General features: G+C 43.3%; 1 protein-coding gene across 3 annotated transcripts in view; it reads left to right on the top strand.

The window, feature by feature from the left end:
- NR1H4 (nuclear receptor subfamily 1 group H member 4) overlaps positions 1–12,410 on the top strand; it is a 288,102-nt gene that overhangs the window by 141,273 nt on the left and 134,419 nt on the right. The window lies entirely within an intron of this gene.

The following is a 12,410-nucleotide window of genomic DNA, read 5'->3' as shown; positions in this document are numbered from 1 at the left end:
AAACTTCTGTGAAGCACTTGGTGGGTCAAAGTGCTCACCACACATCCAGATAAGTTCCTTAGGGGGTCTACTTTCCAAAATGGTGTCACTTGTGGGGGGTTTCAATGTTTAGGCACATCAGTGGCTCTCCAAACGCAACATGGCGTCCCATCTCAATTCCTGTCAAGTTTGCATTGAAAAGTCAAATAGCGCTCCTTCCCTTCCGAGCTCTCCCATGCGCCCAAACAGTGGTTTACTGCCACATATGGGGTATCAGCGTACTCAGGACAAATTGGACAACAACTTTTTGGGTCCAATTTCTCCTGTTACCCTTGGTAAAATAAAACAAATTGGAGCTGAAGTAAATTTTTTGTGTAAAAAAGTTAAATGTTCATTTTTATTTAAACATTCCAAAAATTCCTATTAAACACCTGAAGGGTTAATAAACTTCTTGAATGTGGTTTTGAGCACCTTGAGGGGTGCAGTTTTTAGAATGGTGTCACACTTGGGCATTTTCTATCATATAGACCCCTCAAAATGACTTCAAATGAGACGTGGTCCCTAAAAAAAAATGGTGTTGTAAAAATGAGAAATTGCTGGTCAACTTTTAACCCTTATAACTCCCTAACAAAAAAAAAAATTGGTTCCAAAATTATGCTGATGTAAAGGAGACATGTGGGAAATGTTACTTATTAAGTATTTTGTGTGACATATCTCTGTGATTTAATTGCATAAAAATTCAAAGTTTGAAAATTGCGAAATTTTCAAAATTTTCGCCAAATTTCCGTTTTTTTCACAAATAAACGCAGGTACTATCAAAGAAATTTTACCACTATCATGAAGTACAATATGTCACGAGAAAACAATGTCAGAATCACCAGGATCCGTTGAAGCGTTTCGGAGTTATAACCTCATAAAGGGACAGTGGTCAGAATTGTAAAAATTGGCCTGGTCATTAACGTGCAAACCACCCTTGGGGGTAAAGGGGTTAAATAAATACAAAATATTAAATAAATTCTGTAAAAAGCAAATCAAGGCAGCAAAGATTGAGACAGAGAGACTCATTGCCAGAGAGAGTAAAAATAATCCCAAAATATTCTTTAACTACGTAAATAGTAAGAAACTAAAAAATGATAGTGTTGGCCCCCTTAAAAATAGTCTGGGTGAAATGGTGGATGAGGATGAGGAAAAAGCCAATATGCTAAATGACTTTCTTTCATCAGTATTTACACAAGAAAATCCCATGGCAGACAATATGATCAGTGATAACAAAAGTTCCCCATTAAGTGTCACCTGCTTAACCCAGCAGGAAGTACAGCGGCGTCTAAAAATCCCTAATATTGACAAATCTCCGGGCCCGGATGGGATACACCCCCGAGTACTGCAAGAATTAAGTACAGTCATTGATAGACCATTATTTTTAATCTTTAACCCCTCTGTGACCTTAGACGTACTATCCCGTCGAGGTGCCCTGGGCTTATCTGACCCTGGACGGGATAGTACGTCATAGCCGATCGGCCGCGCTCACGGGGGGAGCGCGGCCGATCGCGGCCGGGTGTCAGCTGCTTATCGCAGCTGACATCCGGCACTATGTGCCAGGAGCGGTCACGGACTGCCCCCGGCACATTAACCCCTGGCACACCGCGATCAAAGATGATCGCGATGTGCCGGCGGTGCAGGGAAGCACCGCGCAGGGAGGGGGCTCCCTGCGGGCTTCCCTGAGACCCCCGGAGCAACGCGATGTGATCGCGTTGCTGCGAGGGTCTCACCTCCCTCCCTGCTCCCTCCAGCCCCGGATCCAAGATGGCCGCGGATCCGGGTCTTGCAGGGAGGGAGGTGGCTTCACAGAGCCTGCTCAGAGCAGGCACTGTGAAGCATGCAGCGCTGCATGTCAGATCAGTGATCTGACAGAGTGCTGTGCAAACTGTCAGATCACTGATCTGTGATGTCCCCCCCTGGGACAAAGTAAAAAAGTAAAAAAAAAATTTTCCAAATGTGTAAAAAAAATTAAAAAAAATATTCCAAAATAATGAAAAAAAAAAATAAATATTATTCCCATAAATACATTTCTTCATCTAAATAAAAAAAAAACCAATAAAAGTACACATATTTAGTATCGCCGCGTCCGTAACGACCCGACCTATAAAACTGTCCCACTAGTTAACCCCTTCAGTAAACACCGTAAGAAAAAAAAAAAAAAACGAGGCAAAAAACAACGCTTTATTATCATACCGCCGAACAAAAAGTGGAATAACACGCGATCAAAACGACAGATATAAATAACCATGGTACCGCTGAAAGCGTCATATTGTCCCGCAAAAAAAGAGCCGCCATACAGCATCATCAGCAAAAAAATAAAAAAGTTATAGTCCTGAGAATAAAGCGATGCAAAAATAATTATTTTTTCTGTAAAATAGTTTTTATCGTATAAAAGCGCCAAACCATAAAAAAATGATATAAATGAGGTATCGCTGTAATCGTACTGACCCGAAGAATAAAACTGATTTATCAATTTTACCAAACGCGGAACGGTATAAACGCCTCCCCCAATAGAAATTCATGAATAGCTGGCTTTTGGTCATTCTTCCTCACAAAAATCGGAATAAAAAGCGATCAAAAAATGTCACGTGCCCAAAAATGTTTTCAATAAAAACGTCAACTCGTCCCGCAAAAAACAAGACCTCACATGACTCTGTGGACCAAAATATGGAAAAATTATAGCTCTCAAAATGTGGTATTGCAAAAAATATTTTTTGCAATAAAAAGGGTCTTTCAGTGTGTGACGGCTGCCAATCATAAAAATCCGCTAAAAAACTCGCTATAAAAGTAAATCAAACCCCCCTTCATCACCCCCTTAGTTAGGGAAAAATAAAAAAAAATGTATTTATTTCCATTTTCCCATTAGGGCTAGGGTTAGGGCTAGGGCTAGGGTTAGGGCTAGGGTTAGGGCTAGGGTTAGGGCTAGGGTTAGGGCTAGGGCTAGGGTTAGGGCTAGGGTTAGGGCTAGGGCTAGGGTTAGGGTTAGGGCTAGGGTTAGGGCTAGGGTTAGGGCTAGGGCTAGGGTTAGGGCTAGGGTTAGGGCTAGGGTTAGGGTTAGGGTTAGGGCTAGGGTTAGGGCTAGGGTTAGGGCTAGGGTTAGGGCTAGGGTTAGGGTTAGGGCTAGGGTTAGGGCTAGGGTTAGGGTTAGGGTTGGGGCTACAGTTAGGGTTGGGGCTAAAGTTAGGGTTAGGGTTTAGATTACATTTACAGTTGGGAATAGGGTTGGGATTAGGGTTAGGGGTGTGTCAGGGTTAGAGGTGTGGTTAGGGTTACCGTTGGAATTAGGGTTAGGGGTGTGTTTAGATTAGGGTTTCAGTTATAATTGGGGGGTTTCCACTGTTTCGGCACATCAGGGGCTCTCCAAACACGACATGGCGTCCGATCTCAATTCCAGCCAATTCTGCGTTGAAAAAGTAAAACAGTGCTCCTTCCCTTCCGAGCTCTCCTGTGTGCCGAAACAGGGGTTTACCCCAACATATGGGGTATCAGCGTACTCAGGACAAATTGGACAACAACTTTTGTGGACCAATTTCTCCTGTTACCCTTGGGAAAATACAAAACTGGGGGCTAAAAAATAATTTTTGTGGGAAAACAAAAAGATTTTTTATTTTCATGGCTCTGCGTTATAAACTGTAGTGAAACACTTGGGGGTTCAAAGTTCTCACAACACATCTAGATAAGTTCATTGAGGGGTCTAGTTTCCAATATGGGGTCACTTGTGGGGGGTTTCTACTGTTTAGGTACATTAGGGGCTCTGCAAACGCAATGTGACGCCTGCAGACCAATCCATCTAAGTCTGCATTCCAAATGATGCTCCTTCCCTTCCGAGCCCTCCCATGCGCCCAAACGGTGGTTCCCCCCCACATATCGGGTATCAGCGTACTCAGGACAAATTGGACAACAACATTTAGGGTCCAATTTCTCCTGCTAACCTTGGAAAAATACAAAACTGGGGGCTAAAATATAATTTTTGTGGAAAAAAAAATATTTTTTATTTGCATGGCTCTGCGTTATAAACTGTAGTGAAATACTTGGGGGTTCAAAGCTCTCACAACACATCAAGATGAGTTCCTTAGGGGGTCTACTTTCCAAAATGGTGTCACTTGTGGGGGTTTCTACTGTTTAGGTACATTAGGGGCTCTGCAAACGCAATGTGACGCCTGCAGACCATTCCATCTAAGTCTGCATTCCAAATGGCGCTCCTTCCCTTCCGAGCCCTCCCATGCGCCCAAACGGTGGTTCCCCCCACATATGGGGTATCAGCGTACTCAGGACAAATTGGACAACAACTTTTGGGGTCCAATTTCTCCTGTTACCCTAAGGAAAATACAAAACTGGGGGCTAAAAAATAATTTTTGTGGGAAAAAAATTTTGTTTTATTTTTATGGCTCTGCATTATAAACTTCTGTGAAGCCCTTGGTGGGTCAAAGTGCTCACCACACATCCAGATAAGTTCCTTAGGGGGTCTACTTTCCAAAATGGTGTCACTTGTGGGGGGTTTCAATGTTTAGGCACATCAGTGGCTCTCCAAACGCAACATGGCGTCCCATCTCAATTCCTGTCAATTTTGCATTGAAAAGTCAAACGGCGCTCCTTCCCTTCCGAGCACTCCCATGCGCCCAAACAGTGGTTTACTGCCACATATGGGGTATCAGCGTACTCGGGACAAATTGGACAACAACTTTTGAGGTCCAATTTCTTCTCTTACCCTTGGAAAAATAAAAAATTGGGGGCAAAAATATAATTTTTGTGAAAAAATATGATTTTTTATTTTTACGGTTCTGCATTATAAACTTCTGTGAAGCACTTGGTGGGTCAAAGTGCTCACCACACCTCTAGATAAGTTCCTTAGGGGGTCTACTTTCCAAAATGGTGTCACTTGTGGGGGGTTTCAATGTTTAGGCACATCAGTGGCTCTCCAAACGCAACATGGCGTCCCATCTCAATTTCTGTCAATTTTGCATTGAAAAGTCAAACTGCGCTCCTTCCCTTCCGAGCTCTCCCATGCGCCCAAACAGTGGTTTACTGCCACATATGGGGTATCAGCGTACTCAGGACAAATTGGACAACAACTTTTGAGGTCCAATTTCTTCTCTTACCCTTGGAAAAATAAAAAATTGGGGGCAAAAATATAATTTTTGTGAAAAAATATGATTTTTTATTTTTACAGTTCTGCATTATAAACTTCTGTGAAGCACTTGGTGGGTCAAAGTGCTCACCACACATCCAGATAAGTTCCTTAGGGGGTCTACTTTCCAAAATGGTGTCACTTGTGGGGGGTTTCAATGTTTAGGCACATCAGTGGCTCTCCAAACGCAACATGGCGTCCCATCTCAATTCCTGTCAATTTTGCATTGAAAAGTCAAACGGCGCTCCTTCCCTTCCGAGCTCTCCCATGCGCCCAAACAGTGGTTTACTGCCACATATGGGGTATCAGCGTACTCGGGACAAATTGGACAAAAACTTTTGAGGTCCAATTTCTTCTCTTACCCTTGGAAAAATAAAAAATTGGGGGCAAAAATATAATTTTTGTGAAAAAATATGATTTTTTATTTTTACGGTTCTGCATTATAAACTTCTGTGAAGCACTTGGTGGGTCAAAGTGCTCACCACACCTCTAGATAAGTTCCTTAGGGGGTCTACTTTCCAAAATGGTGTCACTTGTGGGGGGTTTCAATGTTTAGGCACATCAGTGGCTCTCCAAACGCAACATGGCGTCCCATCTCAATTTCTGTCAATTTTGCATTGAAAAGTCAAACTGCGCTCCTTCCCTTCCGAGCTCTCCCATGCGCCCAAACAGTGGTTTACTGCCACATATGGGGTATCAGCGTACTCAGGACAAATTGGACAACAACTTTTGAGGTCCAATTTCTTCTCTTACCCTTGGAAAAATAAAAAATTGGGGGCAAAAATATAATTTTTGTGAAAAAATATGATTTTTTATTTTTACAGTTCTGCATTATAAACTTCTGTGAAGCACTTGGTGGGTCAAATTGCTCACCACACATCCAGATAAGTTCCTTAGGGGGTCTACTTTCCAAAATGGTGTCACTTGTGGGGGGTTTCAATGTTTAGGCACATCAGTGGCTCTCCAAACGCAACATGGCGTCCCATCTCAATTCCTGTCAATTTTGCATTGAAAAGTCAAATAGCGCTCCTTCCCTTCCGAGCTCTCCCATGCGCCCAAACAGTGGTTTACTGCCACATATGGGGTATCAGCGTACTCAGGACAAATTGGACAACAACTTTTTGGGTCCAATTTCTCCTGTTACCCTTGGTAAAATAAAACAAATTGGAGCTGAAGTAAATTTTTTGTGTAAAAAAGTTAAATGTTCATTTTTATTTAAACATTCCAAAAATTCCTATTAAACACCTGAAGGGTTAATAAACTTCTTGAATGTGGTTTTGAGCACCTTGAGGGGTGCAGTTTTTAGAATGGTGTCACACTTGGGCATTTTCTATCATATAGACCCCTCAAAATGACTTCAAATGAGACGTGGTCCCTAAAAAAAAATGGTGTTGTAAAAATGAGAAATTGCTGGTCAACTTTTAACCCTTATAACTCCCTAAGAAAAAAAAAATTGGTTCCAAAATTATGCTGATGTAAAGGAGACATGTGGGAAATGTTACTTATTAAGTATTTTGTGTGACATATCTCTGTGATTTAATTGCATAAAAATTCAAAGTTTGAAAATTGCGAAATTTTCAAAATTTTCGCCAAATTTCCGTTTTTTTCACAAATAAAAGCAGGTACTATCAAAGAAATTTTACCACTATCATGAAGTACAATATGTCACGAGAAAACAATGTCAGAATCACCAGGATCCGTTGAAGCGTTTCGGAGTTATAACCTCATAAAGGGACAGTGGTCAGAATTGTAAAAATTGGCCTGGTCATTGACGTGCAAACCACCCTTGGGGTAAAGGGGTTAAAGACTCCATAATAACAGGGTCTGTACCACAGGACTGGCGTATAGCAAATGTGGTGCCAATATTCAAAAAGGGGACAAAAACTGAACTCAGAAATTATAGGCCAGTAAGGTTAACCTCTACTGTGGGTAAAATCCTGGAGGGCATTCTAAGGGATGCTATGCTGGAGTATCTGAAGAGGAATAACCTCATGACCCAGTATCAGCACGGGTTTACTAGGGGCCGTTCCTGTCAAACTAATCTGATCAGCTTCTATGAAGAGGTAAGTTCCGAACGGACCAAGGGAACCCAGTGGACGTAGTGTATATGGACTTTTCAAAAGCTTTTGATACGGTGCCACACAAAAGGTTGATACATAAAATGAGAATAATGGGGATAGGGGAAAATATGTGTAAGTGGGTTAATAGCTGGCTCAGGGATAGGAAGCAAAGGGTGGTTATTAATGGAGCACACTCAGACTGGGTCGCGGTTAGCAGTGGGGTACCACAGGGGTCAGTATTGGGCCCTCTTCTTTTTAACATATTTATTAATGACCTTGTAGGGGGCATGCAGAGTAGAATTTCAATATTTGCAGATGACACTAAACTTTGCAGGGTAATCAATACAGAGGAGGACAATTTTATATTACAGGATGATTTATGTAAACTAGAAGCTTGGGCTGATAAATGGCAAATGAGCTTTAATGGGGATAAATGTAAGGTCATGCACTTGGGTAGAAGTAATAAGATGTATAACTATGTGCTTAATTCTAAAACTCTGGGCAAAACTGTCACTGAAAAAGACCTTGGAGTATGGGTGGATGACAAACTCACATTTAGTGGCCAGTGTCAGGTAGCTGCTACAAAGGCAAATAAAATAATGGGATGCATTAAAAGAGGCATAGATGCTCATGTGGAGAACATAATTTTACCTCTATACAAGTCACTAGTTCGACCACACTTAGAATACTGTGCACAGTTCTGGTCTCTGGTGTATAAGAAAGACATAGCTGAACTAGAGCGGGTGTAGAGAAGAGCAACCAAGGTTATTAGAGGACTGGGGGGTCTGCAATACCAAGATAGGTTATTACACTTGGGGCTATTTAGTTTGGAAAAACGAAGGCTAAGGGGTAATCTTATTTTAATGTATAAATATATGAGGGGATAGTACAAAGACCTTTCTGATGATCTTTTTAATCATAGACCTGAGACAGGGACAAGGGGGCATCAATTTAAAAAAGGCCTCAGGCCTTAAAAAACAACACAAATACCAAAATAAACACACACAATATACATATACCACCAGACACTCCTGCAGAGTGCTGCAAATCTAATAGCACGGTGAATTATAAACACCCCTTTTTTATATGCAAAAACAATATTACTACTAGGCATCCTTACTCATTGCAAAGATAGCGGGTGTGCTGTACATCGCACATCACGCTGTCCGTTCCTCCAGCGTGATGTGCAGCACACCCGCTATCTTTGTTTTGGCTTCTCCCCTGATGATTGAGTGATTGAGCCAAAGGAAACGCGTCGGGAGACTGATTGATGAGGGAGGATGTAGATATGGTTCGGATGTAATCCAAAGAAATGGGGTATTAAACAAGCATGCAGAGAGCTTTTCCCATATAGGCTGGCATCTGAGATCATTCCACTTCATGCTGCAAAAGGAAGGAGTTTGTATCTCGGGTGAGACTGTTCCTTTATGTACCTTGATATCGGCTCTTGCTTAAACTTATCTGCAGACTATAGGGCAATGAGTAAGGATACCTAGTAGTAATATTGTTTTTGCATATAAAAAAGGGGTGTTTATAATTCACCGTGCTATTAGATTTGCAACGCTCTGCAGGAGCGTCTGGTGGTATATATATATTGTGTGTGTTTATTTTGGTATTTGTTTTGTTTTTTAAGGCCTGAGGCCTTTTTTAAATGGATCTTATTAAAAGTTTTTTTTTTAAATTTAACTACAGTTCTACCTTGCTGTATACACTTGTTGATCTGATTGGTGGCATTATGCAATTGACAAGGGGGCATCCTCTACGTCTGGAGGAAAAAGGTTTAAGCATAGTAACCAGGGCTGCCACTAGGAATTTTGAGGCCCCATACTGGCAAAATTTTCAGGGCCCCCCCCCGAGACTCCGCCCAGGCTCCACCCTAGCCCCGCCTCCACCCCTCGAACTGGCCACAGTCCCACCGCTCTTTTGGAAAAACTCCACTTCTCACCAATCACACATTAACAGTTCCCATCACCAGATCACACATATAGCCAGAAGCTTTTGTTTTGCAAAACAATTTTTTAAGCCGCCACCACGACAAGGTAGACTCTTTTGGTCGGGCCCTACTCTACTGCAAACTATTAATCATTTGTTAAAATAAGCAATACAATCTAGGTATATTTTTATTTATTTTTCAATTTTTAAAATGACCAATAATACCACATACAAGGGGCAAATACTACCTCACCATGATCAGACACCATATTACTACCACATAGAGACCTATAATACCACATACAAGGAAAAAATACCGACATGCCATGTCCAGATCACATATTACCACCACATAGTGACCAAATAGCACAAACAAGAAACAAATACCGCCACACCATGGCCGTACAACATATTACCACCACATAGTGACTGAACACTACAATACTGATCATTAATAAAAAAAACACAATACTAATCTCACCATACGTGTTATTATACACTGTAGATCTGTAATTAGTATGCAGTGTCTGTGTAGAGGTAATACAGTGATTACCAGTGACATTATACACAGGAGCTCTGTATATAGGGTCAGTGTACAGGTAATACAGTGTTCACCGGTGACATTATACACAGCAGCGCTGTATACAATGTATAGTGTACGGGTAATACAGTGATCCAGATTACATTATACACAGGAGGTCTGCATACAGTATTAGTGTACAGGTAATACAGTGATCAACAGTGACATTATTCACACGAGAACTGTATATATTGTCCAGGTTATACTATGATCAATGACATTATACACAAGAGTTCTATATATAGTATTAGTGTAATGGTAATACAGTGATCACTGGTGAAATTGTTCTCAGGACTGCTGCATATAGTATTCAGTGTACAGTGCCAGTCTACAGGTAAAACACTGACTCACCAGTGACGTCACTAGGTGAAGTCCTTCATCTTTTCTTTTCATCTTCATCCAGCACAGACCGCCATCACTTCCAGCCAGGGCTCGTCTCTGCAGGAAATAACACAGTTAGCTAGAGCACCGCTTGTAGAACACATTACTTAATTTTTTCCCAACTTCTAAACTACACCAGATGAAGAAAAAAAGGCGATATAGTGTCGCTCTGCACAGTAACATTACCGCCTCCCGCATTTAAAGCAGTATCCTCAGAAAATAAAATAAATACATCATTGCAGTAATAATATCCCTTAATTAGCCCTTATGGTAATAATATCCCCCATTATGACCCCCATGTATCTCATTCCTGGCTCCAGCCATATGTTCTCCCATCCTGCCCTCATGAGTATCCATTCTGCCCCCATGTGATGTCCGATCCTACCACATCTGTTCCGTGATCATGCCCCGTGATCTTGCCCCATCTGTCCCGTGATCCTGCCCATCTGTCCCATGATCCTGCCCCCTTTGTCCCATGATCCTGCCCCATCTGTCCCATGATCCTACCCCATCTGTCTTTATTATATCCATCCTGCCCATGATCCTGCACCATGTGTCTCCATCCTGCCCCATGATCCTGCACCATGTGTCTCCATCCTGCCCCATCTGTCTCCATCCTGCCCCTTGGACCTGCCCCATGATCATGCCCCATGATCCTGCCCCATTTGTCTCCATCCTGCCCCATGATCTTGCCACATCTGTCTCCATCCTGCCCCATGTCTCCAACCTGCCCCATCTGTTTCCATCCTGCCCCATCTGTTTCCATCCTGCCCCGTGTTTCCCATCCTGCCCCCCAACCTGCCCCGTGTCTCCCAACCTGCCCCATGTCTCCCATCCTGCCCCCGTGTCTCCCATCCTGCCCCCTGTGTTTCCCATCCTGCCCCCGTGTCTCCCATCCTACCATGTCTCGCATCCTGTCCCGTGTCTCCATACTTGCTCCTGTGTCTTCATACTTCCCGTGTCTCCATTCTTCCCCCTGTGTCTCCATACTTCCCTGTGTCTGCATACTTCCCTGTCTCCATTCTTTCCCCGTGTCTCCATACTTCTGTGTCTCCATTCTGCCCCCTGTGCCTCCATACTTCCCCGCGTTTCCATACTTCGCCGTGTTTACATACTTCCCCGTGTCACCATACTTCTCTGTGTCTTCATACTTCCCTGTGTCTCCATAGTTCCCGTGTCTCCATACTTCCCCTGTGTCTCCATACCTCCCCCGTGTCCCAATACTTCCCTGTGTCCCCATACTTCCCCGTGTCCCCATACTTCCCCGTGTCCCCATACTTCCCTGTGTCTCCATACTTCTGTGTTTCCATTCTCCCTGTTTCCATTCTTCCCGGTGTCTCCATACTTCCCCGTGTCTCCACACTTCCCCGTTTCCATTCTTCTGTGTCTAGATACTTCCCTGTGTCTCCATTCTTCAGTGTCTCCATACTTCCCCCTGCATCTCCATTCTGCCCCGTGTCTCCATACTTCCTTGTGTCTCCATACTTCCCCCTGCATCTCCATTCTGCCCCCTGTGTCTCCATACTTCCCGTGTCTCCATACTTCCGTGTTTCCATTCTCCGTTTCCATTCTTCCACGTGTCTCCATACTTCCCCCTGTGTCTCCATACTTCCCCGTTTCCATTCTTCTCTGTGTCTTCATACTTCCCTGTGTCTCCATACTTCCTTGTGTCTCCATACTTCCCCGTGTCTCTATACTTCCCCTTGTCTCCATACTTCCCCGTGTCTCCATACTTCCCCGTTTCCATTCTTCTGTGTCTCCATACTTCCCTGTCTCCATACTTCCGTGTCTCCATACTTCCCCCTGCATCTCCATTCTGCCCCGTGTCTCCATACTTCCTTGTGTCTCCATACTTCCTTGTCTCAATACTTCCCCCTGCATCTCCATTCTGCCCCGTGTCTCCATACTTCCGTGTTTCCATTCTCCCTGTTTCCATTCTTCCCCGTGTCTCCATACTTCCCCCTGTGTCTCCATACTTCCCCATTTCCATTCTTCTCTGTGTCTTCATACTTCCCTGTGTCTCCATACTTCCTTGTGTCTCCATACTTCCTTGTGTCTCCATACTTCCCCGTGTCTCTATACTTCCCCGTGTCTCCATACTTCCCCCGTGTCTCCATACTTCCCCCGTGTCTTCATACTTCCCCGTGTCTCCATAGTTCCCCGTTTCCATTCGTCTGTGTCTCCATACTTCTCTGTGTCTCCATACTTCCGTGTCTCCATACTTCCCCCTGCATCTCCATTCTGCCCCGTGTCTCCATACTTCCTTGTGTCTCCATACTTCCTTGTGTCTCCATACTTCCCCCTGCATCTC

This window comes from Ranitomeya imitator, chromosome 4, assembly GCF_032444005.1.
Source record: "Ranitomeya imitator isolate aRanImi1 chromosome 4, aRanImi1.pri, whole genome shotgun sequence".
Lineage (NCBI taxonomy): Eukaryota > Metazoa > Chordata > Amphibia > Anura > Dendrobatidae > Ranitomeya > Ranitomeya imitator.
The sequence above is the reverse complement of the archived record's forward strand: the minus strand, read 5'-3'. Positions and strand labels throughout refer to the sequence as shown.